The sequence below is a fragment of the Pelophylax lessonae genome (assembly GCF_965119305.1).
Source record: "Pelophylax lessonae genome assembly, chromosome: 4".
Lineage (NCBI taxonomy): Eukaryota > Metazoa > Chordata > Amphibia > Anura > Ranidae > Pelophylax > Pelophylax lessonae.
In genome coordinates this window covers 614,109,036-614,124,137 of record NC_138771.1, presented here as the reverse complement: position 1 = coordinate 614,124,137, position 15,102 = coordinate 614,109,036, and the positions used below count along the sequence as shown (strand labels likewise).

Sequence of the window (15,102 nt, the reverse complement as noted above, 5' to 3'; positions counted from 1 at the left end):
GGTTAGGGGGACCCCTACCTGTCTCCACCCATTTAAATCCATGCGGGTAGCTTGCATCTCAAAAAATGCACTAATATTAATTTAGAAAACACATATTCTAAACAGGCACAACCCCAGTCATATAGAGGTCATAGATTTACTCTTGTAATCATCCGTTGGGGGTTTGGAAATGTCCATACCAATACAAAGTATTTTGCTGCACACCAGTTTGTACTTTGGTGGCACTGTAGAAAATTTTAGAAAGCACCACGCGAGCTGTATTCGTACTAAAAATTTGTTTCTGGCAAATTTTACAATAATAACTAAAAATGTGTATTTACTGGTACATAGTTACATATAGTTACATAGTTAGTCTGGTTGAAAAAATACACAAGTCCATCTAGTTTAACCAATAAAAGGGGGATCAGACCATCCCATATACACAATCCTATACCCACAGTTGATCCAAAGGAAGGCAAAGCATGAACCAATTTGATCCAGCAGGTGAAAAAATTCCTTTCTGATCCCCGAGAGGCATTCAGATATTCCCTGGTTCAACTTTACCTATAAATGTTAGTATCCAGTAAAATTATGTACATTTAGGAAAGAATCGAGGCCTTCTTTAGAGCCATATACTGAGCTGGACAGAACCAACTCTTCTACTTTTGCACAGCTCTTACTGTGAAGAAGCCTTTCTGTATTTGAAGATTAAATCTCTTTTCCTTCATACATAAAGAGTGCCCCCTTGTCCTCTGTGATGACCTTAAAGTGAATAACTCAACACCAAGTTCACTATATGGACCCCTTATGTATTTATACATGTTTATCATATCCCCTCTTAATCTCCTAAACCCAAGAGAGAATAAATTCAGTTCCTCTTATCTTTCCTCATAGCTGAGCTCCTCCATGCCTCTTATCAGTTTGGTTACTCTTCTCTGCACTTTCACCAGTTCCCCAATATCATTTTTGAGGACTGCTGCCCAAAACTGTACTGCATATTCCAGACGAGGTCTTACTAATGATTTGTACACGGGCAAAATTATCTCTCTCTCTCTCTCTCTCTCTGGAGTCCATACCTCTTTTAATAAGAAAGGATTTAGCTTGCTCGAAAACCGCAGCTTGGCATTGCATGCTATTATTAAGATTACCAAAACACCCAGATCCTTTTCCACCATTAATTCTCCCTGTCGTTCTCCCCCTAGTTTGTTTGATGCATGCATATACTTACCCCCAAGTGCATAACTTTACATTTATAATTAAACCTCATCTGCCACATACAAAAGTTGCCCAATTGAACAGTGCATTGAGGTTGGCTAGTAAGTTGGAGACATCCCGTAAGGACGTTATTGCATAGCTTGGTTTCATCTGCAAAGACTGAAATGGTACCTTTAATCCCAGACCCTATCATTTATAAATATAAGAAAAAGTAAAAGGTACCAACATTGAACCTTGGGGTACACCGCTTAAAAACTTAGACCAATGGGAGTAAGAATCATCACCAGTGGCAGCCGGTGCGTTGGGCGTGCAGGGGCGCCGCCCCTCCATCCATGCATCTGGCCCCCTAATCTGCACGGACTCATGGAGCTCAATGTTTTTTTTGTTTCTGAGTCACCTGATTAGAGCCAGAGGCTCTAATAGGCTTCAGAAAAGGGAGGACCCGGGGCCCACCCATTGTGTGAAAATAGCGAATGAAAATTCGCTATTGTCACTCGGATCCTCCTCCTGGCCAATCAGGAAGTGGGTCCGATACCCGCTTCCTGATTGGCCGAAAGGCAAAAAACCATGCCATTGGCCGAGGAGGAGGCGGGAGGACTCAAGGAGATGCCGGGGGACTGAGGAGAAGCCGCCGCTGCATCAGGTAAGTGCACTGGGGGGGCGGGCACACTACGCTACACTGGTCACTCTGCATTGAAAAGGGGCACGGTGATCTCTCTACATTGAATGGGGGCACACAGATCTCTCTGCATTGAAGCTGGCACGCTGATCTCTCTGCATTAAAAGGGGGCACGCTGATCTCTCTGTATTGAAAGGGGGCACGCTGATCTCTCTGTATTGAAAGGGGGCTCGCTGATCTCTCTGTATTGAAAGGGGGCACGCTGATCTCTCTGCATTGAAAGGGGGCACACTGATCTCTCTGCATTGAAAGGGGGCACGCTGATCTCTCTGCATTGAAAGGTGGCACACTGATCTCTCTGCATTGAAAGGGGGCACACTGGTCTCTCTGCATTAAAAGGGGGTACACTGATCTCTCTGCATTGAAAGGGGACACACTGATCTCTCTGCATTGAAAGGGGGCACACTGATCTCTCTGCATTTAAAGGGGGCACGCTGGTCACTCTGCATTGAAAGGGGGCTCACTATACCTTGATTACTGAAGGCCCCTTTCACACTTTTGTGACCTCAAAGTCACGCAATTTTTTACAGCGTTTTTTGCCACAAAGCAATGCCTATTAAATTTTTCTGTTTGCGCCCCCCAAAAAATGTTGAGCACCAGCCGCCGCTAATCATCACCCACTACTCTCTGAATTCAGTCTTTTAGGAAGTTTTGTATTCATTTACAAACTGATCTTTCCAGGCCTGTAGACTTTATATTACACATTAGTGGTGTGTGCGGAACTGTTTAAAATGCTTTTGCAAAATCCAAGTATACCACATCCACAGCCACCCCGCTGTCCAAGGTTTTACTTACCTCCTCATTAAAAGAAATCAGATTTGTCTGACAGCTTCTGTCTTTCATGAATCCATGCTGTCTGTTGCCTAAGATATTTTTTCCAGCAAGAACTCATCTATAGTATGTGGTCTTCTATTAAACTCTCCAGTATCTTCCCAACTATAGAAGTTTAACTAACTGGTCTAGTTACTTGGTAAATAATTTTATCCCTTTTAAATATAGACACCACATTGACCTTACGCCAATCCAGTGGTTCTATTCCAGTCATTAAAGAGTCCCTAAAATTTAGAAACAATGGCTTTGAAATGACAGAGCTCAATTCTTTTAGGATCTGTGGGTGTATGCCATCTGGTCAAGGTGCTTTATCCACCTTCATTCTGTCTAAATATTTCTGGATCATATCAATTTTGAGCCATTGTGGATCATTTGGGGCTGTGTCAATATCATCCTCATTATGGACATGGGCTTTCCCATACTCCTTTGTATACACAGAGCTAAAAAAAAGATTTCATACATTTGCCTTCTCTTTGTCACCAGTCACCCAATCTAGATTATTTTGTGAAGGGCCTACATGCTCAGACCTGATCTTTTTACTATTAATATATTTGAAGACTTTTTTAGGGTTTGTCCTACTATCTTTTGCAATCTGTCATTTGTTTTCACTTTTTGCGGCCTTGCTTTTTACATTCTGCTATATTCTTTGTAACATTTAAACAATGATAGTGTTTCTTCATTTTCATACTTTTTTAAAAGCTCTTTTCTTAATATTTATAGCTTTTTTTAACTTTGTTCATAAGCCACATAGGTTTTAGAACCTTTTAAACATTTTGCCCATGGGAATATACTTTGCAGTGAGTTCCCATACAGTTTTTTTTTTTTTTAAGAATTGCCATTTCTGTTCTGTCTTCATCAATGGCATCATTCTCTCCAAGTCTAAGTCTTAGGGAGCAGCCCTCATCCTTGGAAATGTTGCCCTCCTAAAGTTAAGTGGTTTTGTATTTCCCATATATGCTTGTTGCTTACAGCTAACATTAAATGAAATCATGTTATGGCCACTGCTACCCAGATCTTCTGTTATATGAAAATTAGTAATAAGCTCTGCATAGTTTGAAATTGAGATTACCAGATCCAGCAGAGCATCATTCCTAGTTTGGACCTCTATGAACTGTACCCTAAAATGGTAATCGTTATTGTAATAGGTAATAATCTTGTAATAGGTTTATAAATGTTTGCCCTTTAACTGTTACAGTGCCATTACTCTAGTCAATTTCCGGGTAGTTAAAAATCCCCTTTATTTTCACTGTCCATGCCCTTGCAGCCCTCTCTATCTGTGAAAAGAGTCTCCGCCTCCTAATTAACTCTGGGCAGTCTATAACAAACTCCAATGATAACCTATGCACACCCATGTGCAATTCCACCTATAATGCTTCAGCCTCATCACACTCTCCATCAAGTAGGTCCTCTTTCACTCTTGCTTTGAGATCACTTCTCACAGAGACAGACACCATCACCTTTCCACTTTACCCTGTCTTCCCGAAAAAAAGCATATCAAGGATTATTAATAGCCCATTAATGTAAAGAATGAAGCCAAGATTAAGCAATACCAAATAAATCATAGTTCCCCCCCCTGCAACAGAGCTTCTAACCCACCTATTTTTCTTGGCAGACTTCTGGCATTGGTGAAAAAACACTTGAATTCATTACCACTGTCACATTGTTATTGGTACAGATAGCAGAAGAAAGAATTTGAATGCATTTTTAGTTGCTTTGGAGCCTTAAAGCAGAACTTGAACTATTCCAAGTATGGCATTTTTTACATTGGTCCAGCTTGGACCAATGTAAGTATACATTTACCATACCTGTGAGATCTCTCCAGAAGCTGAAATCACTGTAGTAGACACCACTATTCCAGTGATTCCCCACTAGCATCTTTGGGTCCCTGCTACATTGTGATGTCACTGACCTCTAAAGCATTCTCTAAATGGTGCCGTCCCAAGCGGCTGACCTTTTAAACTTTTTTTTTTTTACATTTTATCAGTTCTTCCTGCTTTCCATGCATAGGTAATTGATGTAATTCATCCTATGAGTCTTCAGGAGAGGGACAGGAGCTTACTCAGCTAAGCACACCCTCCCACCTGCATGCCTGTGCTAAGGGCAGATAGATTCCAGTAAGTAAATGCTACATGAATCATCTGCCCTTATTCAAGAGAGCCACATCCAAAAATGCTAGGGGGGGGGGGGTTCACTGATTTCTTAGCAAAATAAAGCATGGAGACATGGATGAATGGCGGAGATTGCTCTGAATAGTAAAAATGAATTGAAAAGCATTTTTGGTTTAGAGCTCAGATGCAGTGAAGTTCCACTTTAGGTTAGCTATTAGCTTGTATCAGAGCAAGGGTATGTTGTAGTTTGAAAATAATCAAATAATGCATTAGCGTCACCTGATCTTTTAGTTGTGGAACCATGGAAACTGTTGCTTAATGCCAATCCAGCATCATAAAACACTCCTGCAGCATCAGCACCACCTCCTGCAGTGCAGCCAGTGTCATATTTCTCCACTGAATCCCATACCTAAAACTGAAGAGACAAAATTAGTTTTCATTAACATTTGGATGAGCATTATCAAAATCGAAATCAATATCAACAAGTCTGTCACTATTGCTCCGATCATTTAATCATCAGTATGGTTTCTTTCATCAATATCATCAATAGTTTACTCATTCTCAAAGACATTGTTTTTGCCTTAATTATCACAACTTTTCTTCATCACCGTTGACATCCTCTTTAACCATCTTCATTATCAAAAGCATTAACATCCACATGCTTATAATCATACTCTCCTAACCACCCTTGGCAGGCATGAGCCTTTTGTAACTTTTTATATGGATCGTATTGCATTGTAAACCTTGCTTGCCATCATTATGACCTTTATCATCATCATTTCATTACACCCATCGTTATCTAATTCTCCATCATAAATAGGGATGATCGAACTTTTCAAAAGTTCGGTTCGACCAGAACACCAGAACTTTCAGAAAGTTCGGCCCGGATTTCAGAACCCCATTGAAATCAATGGGACCCGAACTTCAGTAATCAAAAAAACTTGACTTTGGATTTAGTGTCTGGGGGGTCTAACAAGTGTACCTGTGAAGTTTCAGCTCTGTAGCATGTCCAGAACCAGAAAAAAAAAAGATTGTTTGTATTAGGTCACTTATAGAACAGGGATATGGCTCCTCTATTTTCACACCTTGCCGGTTTTGTAGCAAGCGTTTTTTTGGGCATTTTTTGGGGGTTATTGGAGGCAGGCATAACATCAGAACTTCTGTGTAGGGGTATATATACTCACACGTATATGTATATATACACCTACACATATATAGGTGTGAAAATAGCATAACACTATGCTTGCGCTAATGAAATAATTAACAGGCATATGGCTCCGCTCCTTTCACACCTATATGTGTGTATGTGTATAAATACATATAAGTGTGTGTGTATATATACCCCTATACAGAAGTTCAGATGTTTTGCCTGACTCCAAAGACCCACAAAAAATGCCAAAAAAATGCCTGCGCCAAAAAAAAAAACACCCAGGTGTGTTATTGCAGTCTTTTTTTTGGGGGCATTTTTTTGGGGTCTTTGGAGTCAGGCAAAACATCTGAACTTGTGTATAGGGGTATATATACCCATACACATATATAGGTGTGAAAGTAGCAGAGCCATATGCCTGTCAATTATTTCATTAGCGCAAGCATAGTGTTTTGCTATTTTCGTTCTGCTATTTTCACACCTATATATGTGTATATAGACATACATGTGTGTGTATATATACCCCTATACACAAGTTCAGATGTCATGCCTGACTCCAAAGACCACAAAAAAATGCCCAAAAAAAAGCCTGCAGTAACACACCTGGGCGTTTTTTTGGCGCAGGCGTTTTTTTTGGGCATTTTTTGTGGTCTTTGGAGTCAGGCATGACATCTGAACTTGTGTATAGGGGTATATATACACACACATGTATGTCTATATACACATACACATATATAGGTGTGAAAATAGCAGAACACTATGCTTGTACTAATGAAATAATTAACAGGCATATGGCTCCTCTACTTTCACACCTATATATGTGTATACATACATGTGTGTGTATATATACCCTGTGAGGGGACTAGCTCGGTGGTGAGTGTGGATGACCCCTTGGGGGGGTTAGTTACACAGGGAGATAGCCGAGAAGTGGTTGCAAACAACAGTTTGGTTTATTCATGCAATTTTCTTCACCAGACTGAAAGCGTCAAAAACGTCCAAAATAAAATAAAACACAAAATAAATCCTTGCCACTGTGGGCGGCTACCTTCTCACATACAGGAACCTACCTACGGAGTCTGTCTCCAACCTACTGTTGGGCAAACTTTGCTGATCCTACAGCAGACACTCAATAGTCCATGTTTTTTCTTCACACAACAAATGTCCATTGATCATGTCCCTTTTGCTCTTCACATTGAACATGTCCCTTTGCTTGTCTCTTCACATAGCAAACAGTTCATTTATTTCTTCCACATAGAAATAGTTCATTTTCTCACCTTGAGAAGTCTTCACACTTTTTTACCCTCCTCAGCGCACATCGCTCCAGGAGGTCTTCTCCCATGCTCACACAGCGTCAGGAGGCACACCTCTGACTGTCCTCCTCTCCCCAGCTTCACACAGCATCGGGAGGCAGCAATTCTTCTCCCATGCTTCACACAGCATTGGGAGGCACACATCTGACTTTCCTCCTCTCCTCAGCTTCACACAGCGTCAGGAGGCAGCAATTCTTCTCCCATGCTTCACACAGCATCGGGAGGCACACATCTGACTGTCCTCCTCTCCCCAGCTTCACACAGCGTCAGGAGGCAGCAATCCATAGACTTCCTTTGGACAAATTATAGAGGCCTTAACTTCCTCATTCTGAACAGCTGAATGGTTTTCAACTTCTTTACACCTTCCTGCTGCCTTTGCAGCCGACACCCTATAGTAATTGGTGAATTTTCTAAACCAGGTGTAAATGTATCTCTTGTCTGTGACTACATCCACAGATTTACCTGACTTCCTGTCACATACCCCCCCCCTCTTGTTTCAACCCTAGGGTTGGGACACAGTTTTCCAGGCACGCACGTGTCAGGCACTTCTCTTGACTCTCACTGATAAGCCTCCTAGTATCTTCCCAAATAATGTTCAGTCCATTCGACTCTCTGTCTGCTTCAGCTGCCAGAGATACATCCTTCTGAGCAATCTGCTTTGCTTTTTCATTCAGCCACTGTCTTTCATGCTGATATGAATTTATTTCCCTCCCCGGTTCATTAACAACTGCTAACCTTTGTTGAAATGCTTGTAGGGGTGGCTCTTTCTTTAAGTCTGTTAGCTTGTCTATATACACTTGTTTTGGCTGATCCTCTCCATCTTCATATAGCCAATTCTCTGTATCTTCAAGCTTCAGGATGAAACTGTTTCTGTCATCTTCATTGACAGATTTCTCCTAAATGCCACACAGTTTGTCTCTTATCTCATATACACATTCTTCAACTGCATTTTTGGCATCATTTCGCTCCTTCTCAAGTTTGTCCTGCATAACCGTCTGTCCTATCCACCATGGAGGACCGTGATCCATAGGCAACTCAATTGTGCTAGTCTTAATGTCTTCAACATTCTTGAGCTTAGCTTGCTCTCTGCAATCAATAAATGATTTCCACAAAAACTTGAGAACCTCTGCTTCACTTGGCTTTGTTCCAAGAAATGTCTGTACTTTATCAACTTTCCTTCCACCATCATATGGGTCAAAGGCAGTAGCTTCATTAATTAGCCGTAGACAGTTGAACCCAGCGATCTGGGTGGTATCCATTACAGACCTCCTCTCTGCATCAGTGAAGAAGCATGGAACTGCAACACAGTCTATTACAGGTTTCTTCAATGCACTGCATTACTTTTCCCTTGTAGCTCCTCTTCTTTATCTGAACTCCACATGGAATGTATCCCAAGATCACGATCAAACTTCTGCCACCTGTCTTTCACCAGTTCCATCTTGGAAACACTCCCTGAAAGGCACTTATTCATTTGCTTCACGTTTTCACCAACAGCCTTAGTTTTCTCCACTAGGTGGTGTTTGCTTTTTTCTCCAAGCTTTATAACACTTGCTTTAGTTTTCTCCACTAGGTTTTCAGCCTGAACTGAGAAATCATCACATTTCTTACACAACTCCTTTGTTTGCTAAAGTTCTAATGATACATTTTCCAGTGCTTGAAGTTTTTGAAGGAACGGTTTATTCCAAAGGGGTGATTCAAGCAACATGTCATCAAATTTCTGATGCTCACTCAGGACAGACCCCAAAACACTGATCCTTTTATAAACTGCATCAGGCACACTATCCCTTCTTTGGGACAGATCCTCTGTTGCCTATAATTCCTCTTCAAGTTCCTGCAACGGAATCTTCATCTCTTCTACTTGCTGTTCTAAGGCTCGCTTAGACTCTTCTAGCTCCTGAACGCTTTTCCCAACATCATCCTTGGAGCTGACCAAATCTTCCATTTCTGTACACAGCTGTTTGTTAACTCTTTCTAGTTCAACCTTACACTCTAGAGCTTCCTCCAAGGAGCGAGCCAAGAACAGGGCTTTGCTCTCTTTATCACGCACCTCCGCTTCTGCACGGTCGTGTTCTTCTGCATATTTTGCAGACACAGTCTTCTCCTCACCAAGCATCTGATCCAACTTCTTTTTCACATTTTCAACATTCTCTAATGAACCAACGCTTTCTTCCATGCATTTTTTTATATCCAGGATTTGAGCTTGCAGTGTTACGACTTGCTCTGATAGATTTTTCTTGGCTTCCTCCTCCTCTTTTAATTGTTCCAGGAAGCCATTTTTCTCATCTTCCATTTGTTTGAGCTTTGTGATAAAACTCAGCCTTTGACACCTCTCTTCCTGTAAGAGTTCCTGAGTGTCTTGCAGCTGCGATTCCACGATAGAGAAATCTTTGGCAATTTCTCTAGATTTGCTGTCTGCTTGAGAAAGCTGATTTGTAACATTGTCCAACTCAACCTGCAGTCGGTTTACCTTCTCTGACAGCTTAGCACACAATTGGTCACCTTCTGACACTTTGACTTGTGATTCCTGCAGCTGTGCCTCTACTTTTTTTCTCTTGTGTTCAGAATCTCCTTTTCCCTGCATAAGAGCCCTCACCTCATTGGCTAGTTTCTGGGAATGAGACTGTAATTCTGCCACACAGGCTTCTTTCTCCTTTAACTGCTGCTGGACACGTTGGGCTTCATCTTTCCAACTTTCACTGTCCGTACGCAATTCATCTACCACATTGCTCAAAGTGGTGAGCTCATACACAGTACTCAGTAATTTAGCCTCTCTCGCATTTTTCTCCTTGTCGCTGAGAGACAATGTCGTTTTCAGAGCGACATTCTGTTCCTGCGCCTCCTGCAGGTCTATTTTTGTAGCTTCCAAAGACTGAAGACTTTTTCCCAGCTGATTACGCAACTCCAACATTTCACCCATACTTTGCTTCTGCAAAGTCTGAATTTCAATTTCCTTTTCCATGAGGATGGCATCTTTCTCCATTATAGTCTCTCTACGTTTGTGCAACTCGGAAAAAAGAAGAGCAGTGGATTCTTCCCACTGTAACACCTGAGCCTGCATGTTTCTATGCTCTATCCTAAGCAACTCCAGGGCGTGTTCCTTTTCTTCCATTTTCCATTGCAAGGCATCCAGCTCAGCCCTGCACACATACTCAGTTTCCTCCAAACCGATTGCCTCCGTTTGCTGCTGGCGTCTCTGTTTCCAGCCTGCCATGCTCTCTTGGTGAGCCTGTTATTGAGCTGAAAAGCTCAGCTGAAAATCCGCATTTGCCTCAGTGTTGCTAGGGACAACAACCTTTCTCTTTAGCAGATTCTGTTCAGGCATGGATGGGGCTCGTTCAGGCGGTAACATCCCCTCCATCCATAGAATCCGGTCTCTCATTTCAGCTATCTTTGCATCTTTCAGGCGTTTTGACCGCCCCATCTTCAATTACTCCACAATACATTTTTCACAGTCCAGCAAAAAACTTTGAGACCACTGTCTCTTTAAAGACAGTAGCTTTTCTCTCTCTTGCAGGATCTCCTTTCCTGCAGACACAGTTTGTGCAGTCTCATGCACCAGACACAACAAAGTCCATCAAAAATTTTGAGACCACTGTCTCTTTAAAACAAGTATTTTTTTTTTCTTTCAGGATCTCCTCTCCTGCACACACAGATTGTGCAATCTCATGCACCAGACAAAGTTCATAGAACATATGCACTTCTTTGCAGGGATCTCTGCTTCTGCCCACTGCATACCTCCACCATATGTGAGATTGATTAGCTCGGTGGTGAGTGTGAATGACCCCTTGGGGGGGTTAGTTACACAGGGAGATAGCCGAGAAGTGGTTGCAAACAACAGTTTGGTTTATTCATGCAATTTTCTTCACCAGACCGCAAGCGTCAAAAACATCCAAAATAAAATAAAGACAAAATAAATCCTTGCCACTGTGGGCGGCCACCTTCTCACATACAGGAACCTACCTACGGAGTCTGTCTCCAACCTACTGTTGGGCAAACTTTGCTGATCCTACAGCAGACACTCAATAGTCCATGTTTTTTCTTCACACAACAAATGTCCATTGATCATGTCCCTTTTCCTCTTCACATTGAAAATGTCCTTTTGCTTGTCTCTTCACATAGCAAACAGTTCATTTATTTCTTCCACATAGAAATAGTTCATTTTCTCACCTTGAGAAGTCTTCACACTTTTTTACCCTCCTCAGCGCACATCGCTCCAGGAGGTCTTCTCCCATGCTCACACAGTGTCAGGAGGCACACATCTGACTGTCCTCCTCTCCCCAGCTTCACACAGCGTCAGGAGGCAGCAATTCTTCTCCCATGCTTCACACAGCATCGGGAGGCACACATCTGACTGTCCTCCTCTCCCCAGCTTCACACAGCGTCAGGAGGCAGCAATCCATAGACTTCCTTTGGACGAATTATAGAGGCCTTAACTTCCTCATTCCGAACAGCTGAATGGTTTTCAACTTCTTTACACCTTCCTGCTGCCTTTGCAGCCGACACCCTATAGTAATTGGTGAATTTTCTAAACCAGGTGGAAATGTATCTCCTGTCTGTGACTACATCCACAGATTTACCTGACTTCCTGTCACAACCCCTATACACAAGTTCAGATGTTTTGCCTGACTCCAAAGACCTCAAAAAAATGCCCCCAAAAAAAGCCTGCAATAACACACCTGGGCGTTTTTTTTTTTTTTTTGGCGCAGGCGTTTTTTTGGGCATTTTTTGTGGGTCTTTGGAGTCAGGCAAAACATCTGAACTTGTGTATAGGCCGCAGTGTTAATTTTGGCAGCAAATTTCAACTTAGTTTTAGTCTTAGTCTTAGGACTAAAATGGCATTTTAGTTTTAGTCCCATTTTAGTCTTCTGCAAGTGTTTTAGTTTTAGTCGTATTTAGTCGACTAAAACGTCCTACATTTTAGTCGACTAAAACGTCCTACATTTTAGTCGACTAAAAAGTCCTACATTTTAGTCGACTAAAACGTCCTACATTTTAGTCGACTAAAACGTCCTACATTTTAGTCGACTAAAACGTCCTACATTTTAGTCGACTAAAACTCATTTTAGTCATCTATAATCGAATGGGTGTAGTTCAGTTGTAATTTGTAATGCATTTCTCTACAATTTCCAAACTCATTATATACTACTGCTGGTCCTGGAGTGAAAAATCTAATATGTTATTTTTAATGGTATTAAGCTTTGAGCATGTACCTGTGTTAATTTTGGCAGCAAATTTCGATTTAGTTTTAGTTATAGTCTTTTGACTAAAATGCCATTTTAGTTTTAGTCGTATTTTAGTCTTAAGACTAAAATTCCATTTTAGTTTTAGTCGTATTTTAGTCTCCTGAATTGTTTTAGTTTTAGTCGTATTTTAGTCGATTAAAATTGTGTTAATTTAGTCGACGAAAACGTTTTAGTCGTTTTTAGTCGACTAAATTAACACTGGTATAGGGGTATATATATACACACACACTTATATGTATTATACACATACACACATATAGGTGTGAAAGGAGCGGAGCCATATGCCTGTTAATTATTTCATTAGCGCAAACATAGTGTTCTGCTATTTTCACACCTATATATGTGTAGGTGTATATATACATACATGTGTGTGTATATATACCCCTATACACAAGTTCAGATGTCATGCCTGACTCCAAACTTGTCCTCAAAAAAGCCCTATAAATGCCTGCAGCAAAAAGCAGGCTGACAGGGGAGAAGCCATATCACTGCTCTGAAAGTCACATAAGAGAAAACGATCTTTTCTCTATAGCGGTCACCCTGAAATGGAAGGGTTTTGTCACCCTGCCATAGCAGTCAGAGTCAGTTAACCCTACACTACACTACGGTCCCCTTACACTTAACACTTTCCCTACAGAAACTTGATTTTTGAAGCTAACTAAAGTGGAAAATAGCACCCTAACTACACTAGATATCCCTTTCCTCACACTAATAATTGCTAAATGACACTTTGAAGCAGAAGTAACAGAACTGCTTCCACTCTCTTCCATGTCCCTGTATTAAAATGGTAGAAATTTGGCGGGGGCTATTTTATATACTGGGGGGCGTATTCACTAATGATTGGCCTCTGGACCCCCTAGTCACTCCAATCACATTCCTAGCATTCTCCTGCCCCCTCAATTGGCTTTTACTGATGGTTCTGGTCCAATCACGGGCTTTTGAAGCCCATTTCCTGGCCCATTGTATTTTGGTCGGTTCTGGTTGCCGAATTCCGAACTTTTTCAGCAAAAAGTTCTAAATTCGGCCGAACCTCGAACAGTCAATGTTCGATCATCCCTAATCATAAACATCACTTTCATCATCACCCTCTTCATCACCACCAGCATTACACCATTTTGTAGCTTCAACTATTATCCTCATACTCTTCCTCATCAGCAGTATCACCAACAGTTGCCTCTCCATTATCATCACCTTCATCACAACCCTCTTCCCTATCACTAACACCAGGGCTTTTTTTCTCAGACAATAGGTGCAGGAACTCCCCTTTCCGAGTCACCCCTTGTCTCTGCCCCCTTCCCACCTCCTGCACCATTCCTTGGTTCCACCCCCTACCCACCTCCCAAGTACTGCTCCTTTTAGAGAATACAGAACCATATAACAATTGTGGTACTACATAATTTGTATGGAATTTGTTATTAATAAGAAGAAAAACAACACATACAGCCAGCAACAATAGCCCCCCCCAGCAACAATGAACCACCTGGAATGAAATACCCCCTTCCCCAGCAACAAAAGATCCCCAGCAGCAACAATGTATCACTGGCAACAAAATACCCCCTCCCCTAGCAACAATAGACCCCCAGCAGCAACAACAGATTTTCCTGCAGCTAGCATCACTAGATCCCTTCCAGCAACAACTGACCCCCAGCAACATAGGACCCCCCAGCAACAGTAGATCCAACAACAACAATAGACCTCCTAAGCAACACTACACACCCCTCCCCACCACACAAAAGTAGATCCCCTCCAGCAGCAATAGATCCCCCCAGAAGATAGCATCAATAGACCTTGAACCCCTTACCATTACATACAGTCAGTGCTGGAGGTGCCGGAACTGCGTTCCCCCCGCGTTCCCGCTGAAAAAAAGCCCTGACTAACACCATTATCATCAAACACTCATCATCCTCATCACCTTCATAATCACTTGGTCTTTATCACTACCCCTGCCACCATCATAAAACTGTTCATCAGTATCAACACTATTACCTTCATCACCTTCACCATTAAAATATAATAGTTTTGAGAGAGTAGAGAGGGATTAGAAAACCTGTCTGTGCCCCCATTAGGGAGATTTACCCTCTATATTTACTGTTATTATTAAAAGTGAAAGTAAAAGAAAATCCCAAGTTTTAGGTTGGCTTAGAACACTTAAAGAGGGGAAATCTTCCAATGGGACACCAAATTTCCCCAATCATCCTTACCAGCAGCATCACTGTCTTTATTATCACAATTGCCCCTATCAAACTTCTCATCATCCCTACCATCATCATCACCCTCATCCTCCTCACTGCTAGGGATGATCGAACGGTTCGGGTCCACCATCGGTTCGGCCCGAACATTGGGTGTTCGAAGTTCGGCCGAATTTAGAACTTTTTGCCCAAAAAGTTCGGAATTCGGCAACCAGAACCGCCCAAAATGCAATGCTTCAGGAAATGGGCTTTAAAAGCCCGTGATTGGACCAGAACCATTAGCAAAAGCCAATTGAGGGGGCAGGAGAATGCTAGGAATGTGATTGGAGTGACTAGGGGGTCCCTAGAAATCATTAGTGAATACGCCCCCCAGTATATAAGATCGCCCCCGCCATATTCCC

The 15,102-nt window shown here is 41.9% G+C and overlaps 1 pseudogene across 1 annotated transcript in view; it reads right to left on the bottom strand.

The window, feature by feature from the left end:
- The window catches only part of LOC309552831 (A.superbus venom factor 1-like), a 319,818-nt pseudogene that overhangs the window by 181,769 nt on the left and 122,947 nt on the right, over positions 1 to 15,102 (bottom strand). The window contains exon 15 of the transcript XR_014226164.1: positions 5,092 to 5,221. The product of XR_014226164.1 is annotated as an A.superbus venom factor 1-like (transcript). The remainder of the gene's footprint in view (positions 1 to 5,091; positions 5,222 to 15,102) is intronic.